Genomic DNA, 12517 nt, shown 5'->3' on the forward strand with positions numbered 1-12517 from the left:
CACTCTAACACAAATTACCTATTTATCTATTTATTACCAATTTTTTAACAAAAGAAAATCTAATTAGAGAGGAAATAATTAATATAAAAAAATATTTATTAATTAATATAAAAAATAAAAAAAATTTCAAAAATTCGACCACAAATTATCTTTTATTATGAGTTTTTTAATAAAAAGAAATTTAATTAGACAAGGATATATTTAAAGAAAATAAAATAATTTCTTTAAAACTCTACCACAAATTACCCATTTTATTTTCAATAAAACTCTATCACATTAAACAACGATATATTTAAAAAGTTTCTATAGATCTCTAACACAAATTACATATTTATCTTTTTATTATTTTGAGTTAAAATAAAAGAAAATCTAATTAGACAAGAATTTTTAATATAAAAAAATTTATTAATTGATATATAAACTAATATAATTTTTCTAAAATTCAACCACAAATTACCTTTTATTATAATTTTTTAATAAAAAGAAATCTAATTAGACAAGGATATATTTAAAGAAAATAAAATAATTTCTTTAAAATTCTACTACAAATTACGTATTTTTTTTTCAATAAAACATAATTACATTAGATAAAGATATATTTAAAGAGTTTCTATAAAACTCTAACACAAATTACCTATTTATCTATTTATTATGAGTTTTTTTAAATAAAAGAAAATCTAATTATACGAATATTATTAATATAAAAAAATATTTATTAATTGATATAAAAAAGAGGTTTTAAAATAGTTTCTATAAAACTCTAACACAATTTACTTATTTATTTATTTCTTATAAGTTTTTTAATAAAAGGAAATCTAATTAGACAAGACTTATTAATATAAAAAAATATTTATTAATTGATTTAAAAATAGTTTCAAAAAGAGTTTCTATATAAAATTTTAACACAAATTACTTATTTATTTATTTATTATGAATTTTTAATAAAAGAAAATCTAATTAGACAAGAATTATTAATATAAAAAATATTTATTAATTAATATAAAAAATAAAATAATTTTTCTAAAACTCTACCACAAATTATCTTTTATCTTCAGTTTTTTTTAATAAAAGGTAATCTAATTAGTAAAAAATTATTAATATAAAAAAATCTTTATTAATTGATATAGAAAGAGTTTTTAAAAGATTTACTCTAAAACATATTAACTATTTATCTATTTATTATGAGTTTTTTAAAAAAAGAAAATATATTTAAACAATAATATATTTAAAGAAAATGAAATAATTTCTATAAAATCTACCACAAATTAGCGGTTTATTTTCTATAAAACTCTATCACATTATATATTTATTATGAAAGAAAATATAATTAGACAAGAAATTATTAATATAAAAAATATTTATTAATTGATATAGAAAATAAAATAATTTCTCTAAAACTTTGCCACAAATTATCTTTTATTATGAGTTTTTTTAATAAAAGAAAATTTAATTTGAGAAGGGTATATTTAAAGAAAATAAAATAATTTCTTTAAAACTCGACCACAAATTACTCATTTTATTTTCAATAAAACTCTATCGCATTAGATAATGATATATTTAAAGAGTTTTGTTACCCAATGATTGACTCTAGAGGGGGAGTGAACAGAGTTAATGATCAATTTTCATAATTTATAAATATGATTACTAACTAGTCTCTTAAAATAATTATGCAGTAACCAAATGAACTAGATAATCAATTTAAAGCAAAAAAGTAAAATAAATAGGGAAGAGAAATTGCAACCAATGACTCGGCGATTTTAGCGAGGTTCAAAAATTCCTATTCCTCGGCTCAAGACTCCTCTTGAGACTTCCCAATCCATTATGGCTTTTCCTTACGGGTGGAGAGCAAACCTTTACATGAAACAACTCCTTACTTCGCGCTTGCTAAGAGAACAACCTTCCCTTAGTCTTCCTTTGGGTCACACTAACTCGATAGGTCAAGCCAACCCCGTACAATTGATAATAATAAGAACAATGAAGTACAAAAAATATCTTTCAAAGATTGATGTACAAACTTAACTCTCAACTAGAATATATATAAATATCAATGAAGCTCAAACTCTAAGAATGATATGAATGATAGAGGATGATATAAGTGAAGAATGAAAGCTCTTATGAATTCAATAGGATCTCTCAAGTATATGATAGAACAAAAACTCTATGAAAATTCAAACAAGAGCAAAAACCCTTTGAATCCTTATTAGAATCTCTCAAGATTAGTATATGAAAGAATGAGAGAGATGAAGAAAAAATATGAGAACAAAAGCTCTCTTTGATGCCTAATAAGGTCTCTCAAGTGTTGGCTCTCATTCATACCCATAATATGCATACAATGTGTATTTGTAGGCTATTGGAAGAATATAGTCGTTTGGGGGCATAATGGTAAATTCCTATGAAGTCAAAGGGTCAAAGAGCCGTTGTAGTTTGAAATCTGCAGATTCGACAGGAACCGGTCGATGTGTAGTAAACACCGGTCGACGTCTTTGCTCAAATCGGTCGACGTCTTCGCTCAAATCGGTCGACGTGTATACAAACCAGTTAACGATTTTGCACAAACCGGTCGACATGAAATCTAAACCGGTCGACGTGAAAGTTGTGTTCCTGAAATTCAGCACTGCCTAGATACCAGTCGATGTGAAGTTAGAACTGGTCGACGTGAAACCTGTTGCATTGACAGTTTTTACCGATGACAGCGTATAACATTTAACTAAATGTCTTTATAGTATTTATATGTCCATTTACTTTAAGTTTACAATGTAAATAAGGAATTACCCCCCATTTGGATTCAATAAAAAATACTAAAAAATTGAAATCCAACTAAATTAAAATGTAGAAATTCAATTTTAGTACAAATATGGATTTCCGACAGTTTTAGTAAAAATGAATCCTTATGTAGACCAATGTAAACTTAGTCAAAAATTCTGATAAAATCAGTTTAAGTTAGTTGAAGTATAAAGAGTTATTACCGGGAAAAATTATTTTGAAATAATCATTATTTGAAAATTTCATTTTTCATATTTAGCCAAAAATACAGTTTTTCATAACACGCATTCAAGGGTCCTAATGTCCGTTACTAACTCATGGTAATGAAGGCTTCTCATGCCTTAATTGTTGACTAATATGAAGTATATGATTGATATGCATGATCATAGTATTTCTAGCACAAATGATGAGTTCTTTCAAAGCTTATACAAGCTTGAACTAACTCACTCTTTAGTAATGACTTCATGCGTAATTATATATGAATGAAGTGCATAGTCTATTGCTAATATATATAGGAACATATGAATGATGATATGATATGCATGGTCCTATACAGATGAGTTTCAAATGGATTCATAAATACTTTGACATTGAATCCTAAACACTCACCATTCTATCTACCCCTTTCTTCATTCTTTGTCTATGATCATTTAGATTTTGAGGTATCTTTGCTTTCATCATTTCTTTGAGTTACTTTTTTTCTCGCTGTAGTCCAAATTATCTTTCCTTTCAACTTCAACTATTCTTTGTATCAATTTCTTTCCTTGATGTGATCTAGAATAATGGAATACTTGGAATGATTTTTCATACTTCATTAAGGTCATTCTTCGAATGTGAATAATCTATATAGCACTCAATGTAAACATTAGTCCTTAAACACCATTAATGGTTTGTTATCATCAAAACATATAGATTGTCACTTGATGAAATCCTTAAGGTCAACAAATTTCTATAAAACTCTAACACAAATTATCTATCTATTATTTTGAGTTAAAATAAAAGAAAATCTAATTAGACAAGAATTTTTAATATGAAAAAAATTTATTAATTGATATATAAAATAAAATAATTTTTCTAAAATTTTACCATAAAATACCTTTTATTATAATTTTTTTAACAAAAAGAAATCTAATTAAATAAGGATATATTTAAAGAAAATAAAATAATTTTTATAAAAATCTAACATAAATTACCTATTTTTTTGTCAATAAAACTTTATCACATTAGACAAAAATATATTTAAAGAGTTTCTACAAAACTCTAACACAAATTACCTATTTATCTATTTATTAATAGTTTTTTTAATAAAAGGAAATCTAATAATACGAGTATTATTAATATAAAAAAATACTTAGTAATTGATATAAAAAAGAGGTTTTAAAAGAGTTTCTACAAAACTCTAACACAATTTACCTATTTATCTTTTTTATTATGAGTTTTTTATTAAAAGAAAATCTAATTCGACAAGAATTATTAATTTAAGAAAATATTTATTAATTGATTTAAAAAGAGTTTTTAAAAGAGTTTCTATATAAAACTTTAACACAAATTACCTATTTATTTATTTATTATGAGTTTTTAATAAAAGAAAATCTAATTAGACAAGAATTATTAATATAAAAATATTTATTAATTAATATAAAAATAAAATAATTTTTCTAAAACTATACCACAAACTAACTTTTATTTTGAGTTTTTTTAATAAAAGGTAATCTAATTAGACAAGAATTATTAATATAACAAAATATTTATTAATTGATATAAAAAGAGTTTTTAAAAGAGTTACTCTAACACATGTTACCTATTTATCTATTTATTATGATTTTTTTTAATAAAAGAAAATATAATTAAACAAAAATATATTTAAAGAAAATAAAACAATTTCTATAAAATCTACCACAAATTAGCGATTTTATTTTCTATAAAACTCTATTACATTATATATTTATTATGAGTTTTTTTAATAAAGTATAATCTAATTAATTAGATAAGAATATATTTAAAGAAAATAAAATAATTTCTATTAAACTCTACTACAAATTAGTTATTTTATTTTCTATAAAACGCTATCACAAATAACCTGTATTTATCTATTTATTAATGAATATATTTACAAAAAATAAAATAATTTTTATAAAACCCTACCACAAATTACTTATTTTATTTTCTTTAAAACTTTATCACATATAACATGTATTTATATATTTATTATGAGTTTTTTAATAAAAGGAAATCTAATTAGAAAATGATATATTTAAAGAAAATAAAATAAATTTTAAAAGAGTTTATATAAAACTTTAACTGAAATTACCAATTTATCTATTTATTATGAGTTTTTTAATTAAAGAAAATCTAATTTGACAAATATTATTAATATAAAAAATATTTATTAATCGGTATAAAAAAAATTAATCAAAATAGGTGGACCCTATTAAAAGCTGCAACCAAACCGGTTGACATGTGGATAAACTGGTTGACATCTATGCATGAACCGGTTGATGTATGTTACAAACCGGTTGACATCTTCTCCATAAACCAGTTGATGTATGTTGCAAACCAGTTGACATCTTCTTTATAAACCAGTTGATGTATGTTGCAAACCAGTCGACATAAATGAGCTTCATCTTGAAATTTGCTACTGCCTAGATACTGGTTGACATGAGTTTAGTAGGCGTCGACGTAAATTGGCTTCTTCTTGGATTTTGCAGTTTTGAGCCCTTTTCTCTTGTGCTTTGTAAATATCATGCCTTGATACATTGAATATGATAAAGTACAACTTGTATGCATGAATTTAGTGAGATTGAGCTTCAATAAATTCCATCTTCAATAAGGTAAGAGAGCAAACAGAGCACCCATTTTCATTTATACTTTAACACCATTCTTTACAATTTTTTGTAAGTACATACCCATACTTCTTACACAAAACAAAAGTCTACAAAAGTAAAACTGGGCACAATACATTCTTAAGGTTACACAATACATTCTCCCATATTTAAAACCAAAGTCTTCTTCTTCTTAAAAAGAAAAATAGGGCACCCATCTTCATTTATTACACCACAAAAACCTGTAAAAAAAAAAATTAAATTTATATGGAGTATATTGATATACTTACATTATAACTACAAACAACAAAATACTGTATCAAGAGAAAAAAAAACTCACATTGCTGTCACAAAAGGATGATCAATGTCTTAGTTGACTTAGAAAGCATTTTCAACCACTTCACGTTCACAATAAAGCTGAGAAGGAAGATTATCGTGATTCCTCAATTGATTTTTTTTTTCTTCATATGTGGCAATTTGTAGTTGTTTGCCCCATACACCTTCATTGTTTTAATCATGCAGCCCTGCAATGTTAAAAAAACATTATCAAGAGTTTCTGTCGATAATTCATTGAAAGATTTTTCCACTGCATCCACCAACTCATCAACGGTAGTGGGAGCTTGTTGGTATTGAAGCGATTGGATTGCTCTAAAGTATCCAAGATCAAGAACATTCAAATCTGGACTATTAGGAGGTTGGAAAGTTAACCGTATATCAAACCCATCTTTAGTCGCAGCTTCTAGGAATTCTGCATCCAATGGATCAATGTGTGGTTTTGCATTATCTTGTTAAATATAAATGGTTTCCATCATATCCCCACAAGGCCATTTAGCTCGAATCGCTGGTAGAATTTTCTCAATTAAATACGATCGAATTATATCTTTAGTTATCGATGACATCGGTTTTGTCTCTAATGTACCAACCATGCGATTTTTGCTACCTCGTTTGGCAGGAACTTTGCAGATAAATGGAAAAATTCTAATCTTTCTAGAGAAAACTTCATGGCCAGAAGTATCAAATCGTGGCCTAGCAACTATGGCTAGAAACATAACCTTTGTAATGAACCTTTTACTTTTGCAGGTACATACGGGTTCATTTTCTTCAGGAAGGAGAAAATATTTCTCGGACTCTTTAGACATATAGAACCATTTTTCATCAACGTGAACATAATTAAGCATATTACAGAAAGTTGGCATGAAGACTACACTGCTCAAGCATTGACAAACAAAACAACAACCTTGCTTTTTTATTCTCTTCAGTTAAAGATGGCTTCAAGGCATTTGAATGTGGTCTAATTAAGCCATCTTTAATTCTTCTATGTAATATAGATTTAGCAACTTGCATAGCAAATGATAAAAATCGAATGTTTGTACATTGTTGGAGAGGAATTTCTGATTCCTTATTGAGATCAACTTGCAACCATTTGCGACCAACTTTGTTCCACTTTTTGCTGGAAACATCAATTGCTAACCCATTTGAAAGATTATCCACAAGCCGATGCCAAATTCGACTAATAGTTCTGGCACAAACAGAAAAATTTTTGGCTGTGGCAAGTATGGTATGCCTTTTCAATTTTCCATTTTCACTTTACATCAATAGAATGTCAGCAATTGCTTGACGTTCTTGGTTCATTAGTTCCTTTTTTAATTTCAGCCGAATAGAGTTGTTCTCTGTTTGAGTTTCCATTTTAAATGCAAACCTGAGAACAAATAAAGTTAAAGAAAGAAAGAAAACGTAGGTGTTAGAAGACAGAAAATTTTATAAAGATAAGAATGAGAAAGATAAAGATAAAGAGTAAAAGAAGGAGATGAACTCACCTAATGTAATAGCAAAAAATTTTACTATAAAGATAAGAATGAGAAAGATAAAGAGTTAAAGAAGGAGATGAACTCACCTGGTGTAATAACACAAAGACTGTGTCGATTCCGGTAAGTGACAGAACTATATTGGTAAAGAAGAGAAAGTTTGTTTTGAGACGGAGTTTGTTATGAGTTGGAGGTAAAATGAACTCTTCAAATTTTTAAATACTCTTGTATTGCATTTTGTTTTGGATTGGCACTAAATTTTTGGAATGGCGGTAAATGAAAAAACAACTTTTTAGGGAGGGCAAATTTAGAAATGCATCATTTGTCAATTTAATAAAATATAATAAAAATCATTGCCTTAAAAATTGTGAAATACTCCATTGGACAATTATAAAGGGACAGAGGGAGTATATATTTAAAGAAAATAAATAATTTCTATAAAATTGTAACACAAATTATTTATTTTATTTTCAATAAAACTCTATCACATTAAATAAGGATATATTAAAGGAGTTTCTATAAAACACTAACACAAATTAGCTAAACTCTACCACAAATTAACTATTTTATTTTCTTTAAAACTCTATCACATATTACCTGTATTTATCTATTTATTATGAGTTTTTTAATAAAAGGAAATATAATTAGACAATGATATATTTAAAGAAAATAAAATAATTTCTATAAAACTTTACCACAAATGAAAAATTATTTTATAAAACTTTACCACAAATTACTTATTTTATTTTTTATAAAACTCTATCACATTATACAAGATATATGTAAAGAAAATATATAATAATATAATAATACATATAAATAAAATATAAAAGTGTAAAGAGTTTTAACATTTCAGTATTTATTTTTTAATATCATAAAATATTTATTAATTAATTTTAAAATTCATATAACCTCTGCATTTACCTATTTATTATGAGTTTTTTAATAAAAGAAAATCTAATCAGACAAGGATATATATAAATGAAATAAAATAATTTTTATAAAATAATTAAAAAAATATATGAAAAGAACATAACATTCATCATGTGCATGTGTCTTTTACTATTATATATAAATGAAACAACGAATTGGGTCATGTGAAGTTAAATAATATTATTGTTGTGGTAAATTACATATTGGGTCGACAAGTCTTGGCCGCCTTGGGCCTCAAAATTTGAGGCCAGTAGGGGATGGAAAAAAATAAAAATAAGTTAGGGCAAGTTTCGTTCATCCTCTCTCTCTCTCTCTCTCTCTACTTTTGCATGAATCGATCTTTTATACATTATATGTTTCTTTCTTTCGTTCATCTCATCATTTGATTTGTTCTAACTTTGGTTCATTTGATTCGGGCCTTACCTTTGTTCCAGTAGTGAAAAGTAGCTTCCAAACTAGGGTTCGTTTGATATGGCTGACGATGATGGCAAGAAGAAGCTGTACGAAACTGATGATAGCGAGAAGAAGCTGGAGGATGACGATGACAATGAATTCAATAACGACGATGCAATGCTAAAATTACTTCACGGGGTGCCAGATTTAGATTGGAGAGTTACAGATATGGAGGTAGAGAAGTATGTAGTTTCTGAAGATGATGAGAAGAAACAAAAATCGTTGTGCGAACACGCACAACAGGTTATGGACAACGGGGTACGTCTACCTTCTGTTCTATAATGTCCTCAAGGACCTCAATACTTACTTTCCTATTATTATTATTATTATTATTATTATTATTATTATTATTATTATTATTATATTATGTTTTATGTTTATGTATTTGGCTAATACAGTTTACTTCTTCCAGGGCTTTGACGTTGATGAATTTTCTGATTTAGTATCTGCAAATGTATTTGGTTTAATTTTGCCAGTTCCCGAACTCTCCACATAACCCAAGCTACTTGAGCTTCTCAACAGGCTCTCAAAATTAGCAATTACACGCTGCAAGCAGGAAAATGTAAGTGTGTGTATATATATATTCCTTCCTTTATTTTTTCATGAATTTATTATATGCCTATTTTATTTTTCTAACTCTTACTTTTAATTATAAAATCTATTGTAGAATGCAAAATACAAGTTTGTGAAGGCTGACAAGGCAACTTCAGAGGTTGTTGCTGGTATCTTTTTTTATATTACTTTTGAGGCCAAGAATGATGATGACAACCAGCCTAAAATCTTTCAAGCTAATGTTTTAGCGGGAATTAACAACATGGGTTGAGTCATGTTTCCCGAAATCTACTCCTTGATCAAGGTAAAATTTCTTCATTAGTTAATTTTTACGAGGAAATATTGGTAATAATATATAGAGCTTCATTAAAGTCATCTACTGTCAAGAGCTGACATCTAGTATGATTATTATTATGATTATATCCTTTCTACCAACCATCGTGTAGTAGGGTCGTATTGACCCATAGAAACAAAGAACCCCCCTTTCCCTCACCCTAAATTCTGCAACAAAGAGGTGTCTTATAGCTAGTGAGCACATGAGAGGCAATCAATCGATGAAAGGAGTGACTGAGCGAGGTCCAAGAAAAAACCCTGTGGCAAGTGGCAACCATATTATGACTTATGAGCAACCCAAAAGCTCCAGCAACATTGTGATTTCAAGATTGCTCCATCAACTCCTTTATAAACACCAATTTGATGTTGGCGTTGAGCAAAATGTGGTTAGGATTTCACCTAGCAACACGGGTTGGAGAGGCGGCATTGGCCATCCTAGTGGTTGTTGTCTTTTGGTTACATTTATGGTTGTCGACACTGAAATTGGTTTGATTGCATTCAAAGGATGACGATTAAACAATTATGGTTTAAGTGTAATTTAATACACTGAAATTAGTTTAAGTGTAATTTAATACACAATTGGGATTGGGCACATAATATACCTGTCCTTTCCCCGAACCCCAGTTGGGTTACATCGAGGTGTTCACCTAAAACCACAGGCAGTTTAGATGTTCAATATCGATTCTATTACTACTGTTTGTGGAGTTAATAAACTAATTCATGTCGATGTCTATTTACCGAGGTGTTCACTTAAAACCACATGCAGTTTAGATGTTTTAAGAATCTCAAGAAATCTATGAAGATAGAATTAGGTTTCACTAGAAACAAATCAATTTAAATAGTTCTTTGTGGCTCTGATAGTGACTAGATCGTCGCATTATTGCTTCAAGAGAAGCTCTCATTGAAGTTCACTATGAGTCATTGGGTAGATACATGAGAACACTATCTAATAATTATAAGAGACTATTTTTATATGCATTCAAACCCTTGTTGGTCTCATATTTCTCTTTTCTGGGAGATTGATCGAAGAAGCTGTATAGGGTTTTTGTCAGGCATGTTCATATGGTTCAGATGGTATTATGATGATTCCGTCAATCCTTGGACTCCTGGGAATCAAACATGTCCTCTGAGATATCCAGTTTACCTTCACATCATTTATGGCGTTTTCCTCTATTTGTTTCATTTTCACACGTCTTGCATTCTTCAAATTCTTCCCTATCATAGGTTTGGGTAGCAATGGGGATGGGGGTGGATTTGGGCGTTTTGGCAAGTGCTTCTATATTAAAGGAATTTGGCTTTAGTCTTTATGTTCTTCCTATCATAAAGACAAATTAATAAACCATGTTGTCCTTCCCTTGCTGCAATGATCCTCCTACCCCCACCATAACACCCAACCGAGAATCAATAGTCTCCAACTTCAAACCTACCAGCCAATTAAAGGAAAGGTTATTGAGGATGGATATCAATAAGGCAATATTGCCATTTAGATTTATTACTTGTTAACAACCTAGTACTTTCACATTACTCAAGTAATCTGCCCGACTTTGAAGTGGTTTTTCTTAAAAGTGACTGTAGACAACCTTGACTGAAGAACTTCGAGATAATGAAGTTGTCTGGATACTGGATGTCTGTTTGCTTCGTCTCTCCTAAAATGAAAGAGGGTTAAGGGTACAGTTGCTCAATCTTGTAAAATTGATGGAAAGCCTCACCCGACCGCTTCATCATCGCTGTTAACCAGGTAAGTTTCATGCATTACGCGTATATTAAAATATATGTCTATACTTCTTCACATGATTTAAAGAGAAACAATTTTTTATGTGTTTCCAATTGTCTGCAAAATATTGTTCACCTACATAATGATGTAGTTCACTCGGGGACCCTTCGATAGAATACTACGCTTTGCGGGTACTGTTCCTAGGGAAAAATAAATAAATAAATAAAATTGTGAGCACTGTTCACATGAATAGTACATGCATGAACTGTTCACGGGGTTTTAAAAAAAAAAAAAAAAATTTTATTTTGTGAGTACTATTCACATGAATAGTACCTGTGGGAATAGTACTGCGGGTACTTTTTATAGGATTTAAAAAAAAAAAATTTCTTATTCTAGAGAATAATCGCTAGCTCCATGGATGATTTTGGTCCTATGATGCTCAATGATAAGTTTTTGCCTTAATTGTACTAATTCTGATATATATATATATATATATATATATATATATATATATATATATATATTATCCGTTCAAACTGTACACATTAGTGCTCCTTGCGTATGAGAGGCAAGCTTGGGAATGGGGGCAGAAAATTAACCTCTCTTATTAGAGATACGAGCTTACGAAACTTTGGAAAATTAGTCTTCCTTATCAAATAAATGAGCTCACACAACTATCGAAAATTAGTCTCTCTTATTAAAAAGATGAGACGACGAAACTCACGAGGATGAACCTCTCATATTAAAAGGATAGGTTCATGAAGCTTGGAGAACCTACTCCCTTTTTAAAGGGCGAGTTGAATGAAGCTCGTAATTGCCATTTCCGTATTATAAGGGATTAATATAAAAGTTCCCCGTACTATAAGGGCTCGAGCAGAATGAAGCTCGTAATTGTTGTCCTCCGTATTAAAGGGGTTGAAATCAACTTGTAAAAGATACCTCCCTTTTTAAAGGGCGAGCTGAGTGAAGTTCGTAAAATATATTTTCCATTTTAAAGGGCGAGTTGAATGAAGCTCGTAATTGCCATCCCCGTATTATAAGGGATTGATATAAAATTGCCCCGTACTATAAGGACCCGAGCTGAATGAAGCTCATAATTGTTGTCATCCGTATTAAAAGGGGTCGAAATCAACTTGTAAAAT

The sequence above is a fragment of the Cornus florida genome, unplaced genomic scaffold (genome assembly GCF_030987335.1).
Source record: "Cornus florida cultivar Cherokee Brave unplaced genomic scaffold, ASM3098733v1 CherokeeBrave_3.0.0_Hap2_Chr01, whole genome shotgun sequence".
Lineage (NCBI taxonomy): Eukaryota > Viridiplantae > Streptophyta > Magnoliopsida > Cornales > Cornaceae > Cornus > Cornus florida.